Source organism: Triticum aestivum, chromosome 3D (genome assembly GCF_018294505.1).
Source record: "Triticum aestivum cultivar Chinese Spring chromosome 3D, IWGSC CS RefSeq v2.1, whole genome shotgun sequence".
Taxonomy (NCBI): Eukaryota; Viridiplantae; Streptophyta; class Magnoliopsida; order Poales; family Poaceae; genus Triticum; species Triticum aestivum.
Window position 1 is genome coordinate 231,341,071 of NC_057802.1, and position 8,432 is coordinate 231,349,502.

Consider the following 8,432-nt stretch of genomic DNA (forward strand, 5'->3'; position numbering starts at 1 on the left):
GAAGGTAAATATAACTGCAACGGCATAGCGACAGTGTTTGGATGACAGCAAATTGATACAAACAGGTGTGTACATGTACACATTTAGTAACATATAACTAATAGCACTAAGGCCGTCCACTATGTATGCCAAAACTGGGGTAAAGACAACTGTTGCTACATCTCGCACCGGTGCCCTGCACTGGTGAGCCAATGCAGCGGGAAAAAATCAGGGACCCGGACTCCGGAGCACGTAGTTGCTCCGATGCCCAGTTCCTTCGTGCCATAAAGATTTAGTATTTTACTACTTGGCTTCTCGGATGTGTGGACCAAAGTTGGCTGCACAAACTGCTGAAGCGGTGCCAAATAATTTTCTAATGGCACCGCTGATGAGATGGCAACAATTTAAGATACTAGGTACAAACGGTGACACTGTCTCAGGATGCATTCGGTTGAAGGTGTGGTATGAATTGGTTGGGACCGTGACAGTGTCTGAATCACATCTAACAAATGATTTGTAACAACGAAAGAGGGTCTAACCTTCTCTGCACATGCCAGAAACTTCCCCCCACTGTCCACAGAACCAAACGCAACTAGCTTCACGCATGGAGATTGATAGTGACAACGAGCAGATAGATCTTCAGCCACCCCGCTCCATTCATTGCCACTGATGGTCCTAGGGAGCTACAAGAGGAAGAAATGACTCAAATCGACCGCTGGGTAAAAACCCTTCATTCCAAGTCATAGCCCGAGAGAGAGAAGAGAGGCATACCCGGGTGGTGAAGGAGTAGTCGCCGGAGGAGGAACCACTGGAGAGGTCGTTGAAGAAGACCATGGCGACCCCGACGGTAAGATGCGAGACGTCGAGAGCGAGGAAGCGGCTATAGCTTAGCAAGGAAGGAAGGAAGGAGGAAACAGGGGAAATGTGACTTGTGGTCGGGGAGAAAAGGGGGCGGAGAAGGTGGGAAGGGGGTATATATTTTGGCGGTAGGCCAAAATTTTGGAAATGTGGAGGGAAACTTTGCGTGTGGTACAGCCGGACCATTCACTCTGAACGATTGTGTGCATCGCAAACGATTCTTCTGCTTTACGCGCGTGGGATGAGTTTGATAATTCAAATTTTGGTGGAAATTTCCCCGGGTACGTCATTGCATAATTTAACATCGCTTGGTAATTTGGGCACACAAAAGAGCATACAACAAACATACCACACTTACTGAATCAAGCAATTTTAGTAATTACACAGAGCCAGTTGACCTAAACATTGCTCTAACAAAAGACCAGCATTAAAAACAAAGCCTAAGTACGCATAATTTTAACAAATCCGCCGCCGCGCCGGCCTATGCATCGCCGGTGTGAGATGAGACGTCGATGACTTGTCCTGGCGACATGCCGCCGTTGGTGGACTCCGCGTCCCCCCTGATGAAGTCGACCGCGTCCTCGTCCTCGTCCTCGGCGCCGCCCTCAAGGTTGTAGTACTCGTAGTAGTGGCTGCGCCAAAGCTCGCGTTGGTACTCCACCGCCGATTCCTCGACGGACAGACTCTTCTCTACCTCGACCTCGGCCACGCGCAACAGCTCTCCCGGCGCTCCTCGATCTCCGCTGCCTCCTGCATCTCCAGCTCCCGCTCGGCGACCTCATGAGGAAGGAGGTGCTCCATGGCCACCGCCGCCTTTTCAGACGTGGGTGCATGCTGGAGTCCGATGTGTCCTGGAATATCTTGGCGTGTGCATCCTCGATCTTGGCGTGGATGGCCTCGACCCGGGCCAGGGCGACATCAGTGGCATGAACGGCAGCTCGAGCGCTCTCGGCGTTTGCAGCCGCCATCGTAGCAGCAGCTGCCCTGTCGGCTGCTGCAGAAGCCCTCTCGGCGGAAGCGGCCGCGCTCAATGAGGATGCGGCGACACTCTCGGCGCAGGCGGCGGCGCTCAGGGGGGGCATCGTATGGGCCTTCATGAAGCGTTTCCATGGCGTCATCTTTGCAAGAAGGGGGTGCGGGAATGGGGATCGAGATTCGTGGATTCGGGGGTTGCTGGCACTAGAGCAGACGAGCCGGCGAAGCTTAAGGAGGGAGACTTAAATAGACCCAGATATTTTCATCACAAACGGTTCCTAGAAAACAACCGTGTGTGATGTTGTAGATATTTTTTATTAGCTGTGAAAGACAAATTTGGAGTAAAGTGCCAACGGATGGTGTTTTAACTGAACGAGAAATTTTGTAGTACTAATACAACTGTCATGTCAAATTTTGGAAAATTTTCAGGGGTCATTTGACCTTTTAAGATATTTAAGTGATTTTCTAGCCATTTAATGACCGTAATTGAAATTTGAACTACATGTACATGCAACAGCTAACCATAACGGTTTGAAAACTCATATTTCGCGTACTTGTGTGCGATTTAATTCCATGTGCAGTAAATTGGAAGGAATTTTCAAACATATTGGTCTAACGGCTATGACACAATTAAGCATGGAGTGACACGGCATTTTAATTCCAAAAAATAAAAAATGATCAGAAAAACATGAAACCTTGGTTGATGTAATGTCATGCCACCAAGATGATGTGGTAAAGAAATTGGCATGTTTGACGAAAGTTTGGACACACACCCCTGACAAACTGGAGCAACTCACTAGAAGGCTCGTGGTTCCGAGAGGGAACAATGCATGTTTGATGACGAACGGGAGATAGCTTCCTCTTACGGCCTTCAATTTTTTTTCTATGTCTAGCGTGCACTACTACAACTGTAATGTGAAATTTTTGAAAATTCTAGGGGTCATTTGACCTTTTAAAGACATTTAAGTGATTTTCTAGCCATTTAATGACCGTAATTCAAATTTGAACTACATCTACATGCAACGCCTAACCAAAACGGTTTGAAAAATCATATTTGTGTACTTGTGTGCGAGTTAATTCCATGTGCGGTAAACTAGAAGGAATTTTCAAACATATTTGTCTCACGACATGGACATATGCATGCATACGTATGCATGGAGTGACATGGCATTTTAGTTCCAAAAAAATCAGAAACACATGAAACCTTGGTTGATGTAATGTCATGCCACCAAGATGATGTGTGAAGAAATTGGCATATTTGACCAAAGTTTGGACACACACCCCTCACAAACCGGAGCAACTCACTGGAAGGCTCGTGGTTCCGACAGGGAACAATGAATGTTGGATGACGAACGGGAGATAGCTTCGTCTTACGACCTTCAATTTTTTTCTACGTCTAACGTGCACTACTACAACTGTAATGTGAAATTTTGGAAAATTCTAGGGGTCATTTGACCTTTTAAAGACATTTAAGTGATTTTGTAACCATTTAATGACCGTAATTCAAATTTGAACTACATCTACATGCAACGCCTAACCAAAACGGTTCGAAAAATCATATCTGTGTACTTGTGTGCAAGTTAATTCCATCTGAAGTAAATTAGAAGGAATTATCAAACATATTGGTCTCACAACATGGGCACATGCATACGTATGCATGGAGTGACATGGCATTTTAATTCTAAAAAATAAAAAATGATCAGAAAAACATGAAACCTTGGTTGATGTAATGTCATGCCACCAAGATGATGTGGTAAAGAAATTGGCATGTTTGACGAATGTTTGGACACACACCCCCCACAAACCGGAGCAACTCACTAGAAGGTTCGTGGTTCCGAGAGGGAATAATGCATGTTTGATGACGAACGGGAGATAGCTTCCTCTTACGGCCTTCAAATTTTTTCCTACGTCTAACATGCACTAATACAACTGTCATGTGAAAATTTAGAAAATTTCAGGGGTCATTTGACCTTTTAAAGACATTTAAGTGATTTTCTAACCATTTAATGACCGTAATTCAAATTTGAACTACATCTACATGCAACGCCTAATCAAAATGGTTTGAAAAATCATATCTGTGTACTTGTGCGCGAGTTAATTCCATGTGCAGTAAATTAGAAGGAATTTTCAAACATATTGGTCTCACGACATGGACACATGCATACGTATGAATGGAGTGACATGGCATTTTAATTCCAAAAAATAAAAAATGATCAGAAAAACATGAAACCTTGGTTGATGTAATGTCATGCCACCAAGATGATGTGGTAAAGAAATTGGCATGTTTGACGAACGTTTGGACACACACCCCTCACAAACCGGAGCAACTCGCTAGAAGGTTCATGGTTCCGAGAGGGAACAATGAATGTTTGATGACGGACGGGAGATAGCTTCCTCTTACGGCCTTCAAATTTTTTCCTACGTTTAACGTGCACTAATGCAACTGTCATGTGAAAATTTGGAAAATTTCAGGGGTCATTTGACCTTTTAAAGACATTTAAGTGATTTTATAACCATTTAATGACCATAATTCAAATTTGAACTACATCTACATGCAACGCCTAACCAAAACAGTTTGAAAAAAATCATATTTTTGTGTACTTGTGTGCGAGTTAAAAAATCATCAGACGATGTAAATATCTGGTGTTCAAAAAAGAAAATGTAAAGATCTTGCAAGACAACCGGCCCCCACACGATTGGTACTCTATCTCGCGGCTCGAGGTTTGGTAGGTGATTGGCGGGGATCATTAATCAGACACGGTTCTGTATTGGAAACCGTCAGCTATTATGTTCACACACAGATTTTGCTACGGGAATCATGTGTAATTCAAGCTACAGTACTCGTAAATTCGGCGACCGGCGTGTGTACTGTCCCCGTCGATCTAGATTCTGGCCGCCAATAAATACTACCTTGCTCACGTCATCCCGCCTGCATTCTCATCTACATCCTCCCCTCGCTCGCCCTCTCTCTCTCTCTCTCTCTCTCTCTCTCTCTCTCTCTCAAATCTCTGCCATGGCGCCGCCGGTCTGCCCACGCGCTGATGAGGAGTCGCCGCCCCCCCGAGGATGCTCACTCTATTAGCAGCGATGAGGACCCCTACGCGCCGCCTGATGAGGTTGTGCCAGACCCCCCAACTTTGGATTGGTTTTGGGGCTAGTACAATCTTTGTCTGTGGAAGTCGCTGCCGCCGGCTGAGAAAGCCAGGCAAGTGGCGTTCAAGAAGGAGATAGCGGAGGAGGAAGCCAGGTACCAAGCGGCCTGTGAAGCCCGTGATGCCGCCTGGAAAAAGGAGGCGGCAGAGCTTTGGGGGCGGGGGCGTCATCGTGCCGAGGAGGTGTACGAAGACGGATACTTCGCGAGGAAGGTCATAGGCGCTGGGCGCCTCGTCGCTGCGTGGAGGTGGGCCGATAAGCTCCAGCGTGCCACCAACGAGGAGCTCCGGTGGGCGCCCAACGAAATGGCAAGATCAGCCGCGCGTGTCTGCCAGCAAGAGGCAGATCGGTACGTCAAGCGTTGCGAGGCGGAAGAGTCAGAGTACTGCCTCCGCACTGGGAAGACGCCGCGCACCAGGGAGCTGCTGGCGAGGGGCTGCCGGAATACTGTGTAACGCCCACGGTGCGGCTATATCTCCCACATGTCGAGGCATGACTTAGAGGCATAACCGCATTGTGGTTTTGTCGCAAGAAGGGTCATCTTCACACAATCCCATGTAATGAACAAGAAAGGGATAAACAGAGGGTTGGTTTACAATCGCCACTTCACACAAAACATTAATTAAACATACATCAATCAGAGTACACACATAGTCCGACTACGGACAACCAAATGAAAAGAAGATAACCCCAAATGCTAGATCCCCGATCGTCCCAACTTGGCTCCACTACCGATCAACAGGAAAACGAAAACATAGGAACGACCAAGGTCCTCGTCGAACTCCCACTTGAGCTCGGTTGCGTCACTTGCGCTGGTATAATCGGCACCTGCAACTGTTTTGGTAGTATCTGTGAGTCACGAGGACTCAGCAATCTCAAAACCCACGAGATCAAGACTATTTAAGCTTATGGGTAGGAAAGGGGTAATGGGGTGGAGCTGCAGCAAGCACTAAGCATATATGGTGGCTAACATACGCAAATAAGAGCGAGAAGAGAAGCAACGCAATGGTCGAGAAGCTAGAAGTGATCAAGAAGTGATCCTGAAAGTACCTACGTTCATACATAACCCAAACCATGTTCACTTCCCGGACTCCGCCGAAAAGAGACCATCATGGCTACACACGCGGTTGATGCATTTTAATTAAGTCAAGTGTCAAGTTCTCTACAACCGGACATTAACAAATTCCCATCTGCCACATAACCGCGGGCACGGCTTTTGAAAGTTTATACCCTGCAGGGGTGTCCCAACTTAGCCCATCACAAGCTCTCACGATCAGCGAAGGATGTTCCTTCTCCCGGAAAGACCCGATCAGTCTCGGAATGCCGGTTACAAGACATTTCGACAATGGTAAAACAAGACCAGCAAGACTGCCTGACTGTGCCGACAAATCCGGATAGGAGCTGCACATATCTCGTTCTCAGGGCACACCGGATAAGCTGAGCATACAAGTACCAACACAATCCAAGTTGCTAAGGGACGGTCCCGCACGGTGCTCTAGTTTGGACCCACACTCAGAGGAGCACTGGCCCGGGGGGTAAATAAAGATGACCCTCAGCTCCAAAAACCCAAGGGAAAAAGGTTTAGGTGAGACGAATGTAAAACCAAGGTTGGGCCTTGCTGGAGGAGTTTTATTCAAAGCGAACTGTCAAAGGGGGTCCCATAACCCCAACCGCGTAAGGAACGCAAAATCAAGGAACATAACACCAGTATGACGAAAGCTAGGGCGGCAAGAGTGAAACAAAAACCAGGCATAAGGCCGAGCCTTCCACCCTTTACCAAGTATATAAATGCATTAATTAAATAAGAGATATTGTTATATCCCAAAATCACCATGTTCCAACATGGAGCAATCTTCAGCTTCACCTGCAACTAACAACGCTATAAGAGGGGCTGAGCAAAAGCGGTAATATAGCCAAACAATGGTTAGCTAGGAAAGGATGGTTAGAGGCTTGACATGGCAATATAGGAGGCATGATAAACAGGTGGTAGGTAGCGCAAACATAGCGATAGAGCAAACAACTAGCAAGCAAAGATATAAGTGATATCGAGGGTAATGGTCATCTTGCCCGTGATCCCGCAAGGAAGAAGAACGAGTCTATGAAGAAGACAAACGAACGTAGTCGAACGAATCCTCACAACTCCGGAACGGAACCGAAGCTAACGAGAGAAGCAAACCGGAAAGAAGAAAGCAACAAGGTAAACCAACAAACATAAGCATGGCATGATGCACAACCAAGTATGATGCATGTCCGGTTTAATGAGGCAAAGCATGGAAAAGTGCAACAAACAATACTACAAGTTAAATGGAGCTCAATGCATATTGACGAAACACCACATCAATTATTTAGTTCTCTCTCATTTATGTACCCAACAATATTAAATGTTATTAAACATGGCAAGGGGTGAGGCATAATAAAACTACCTATCTAGGCAAGTTTAAATGGGTCCGGAACAACAAACAACAATTCTGGAAAATCCCCATGTGCATATTTAGCAATTGATGCAAACACAATTTTAAACATTTTAAATGTTGTTATCATGATGCGGATGACATATGCAAGTTTTAAGCAATTTTTATGAAAATGTTGACTTGAGAAAGATACGAGGCATTTGTCATTGTGGCGGAAAGAAAGGGTGTCACGACGACAAATCCGAAAATGATGCCACGACAACATATCGGTTCCGGTAGCTCATGGAGATACCGGTGCAAAAGGAAGTGTGCCGATGTGCGGAACATGCTAGAGATGGTGGGGTGCTCCCGACTACCGGGTTCCCACGAGTTAGTGGCATGGAAATGAGTGACAATTCGGACACGGTGCAAACACGAGCATCTCATACAACATGCATTCGTTCACGGGCGGTCGTCTTAGTGGTATACCTTCGAAGCATGCGTTTCGAGGCGGTTCAAAAATGTCGAGGGAAGTAGTCGTTCACGGGTCGTAGTGGAAGTAGTCGTTCTCGCGACGGTAGTGGAAGTAATGGTACACGTTTCGTAGTCGAACTTGATGGAACCAATGTCCTCGAGGGTAGTCGTGGTACTTGGGGTCTTCGGACTTGCCGGTCTCGGTTCGTGCGACGGTAGTGGTACATCTTGTAGTGGAACTTGGTGCATCCAAGGTCTTCGGCGTAGTGGTACGCATTCTGTAGGCGAACGTGGGTGTCGTGGTACTTGGCGAAACAAGGGGTGCACCGAGCCTTGGCGTGCATAAGACACTTGGAACAGAGAAGCCATCGGGCTGCTGTTCGTTGGAAACGAGATGAACCAGGGGGGAGGGGACAAAGCAGCAGCGGGGCAAGCACTGGTCCAGCGGGCCGCGGGGGTCGCCGGGAACCCAGTGGAGCAACGGTAATAGCGAACGGAGCGGAGGCACCATGGATGGAGCTTGTAGCTCAGGCAGGGAAGTGGAAGTGTAGACGGTGCCGACGGCAGCGGATATGCAAGAGGCGGAGCAAGGCGCCCGATGGA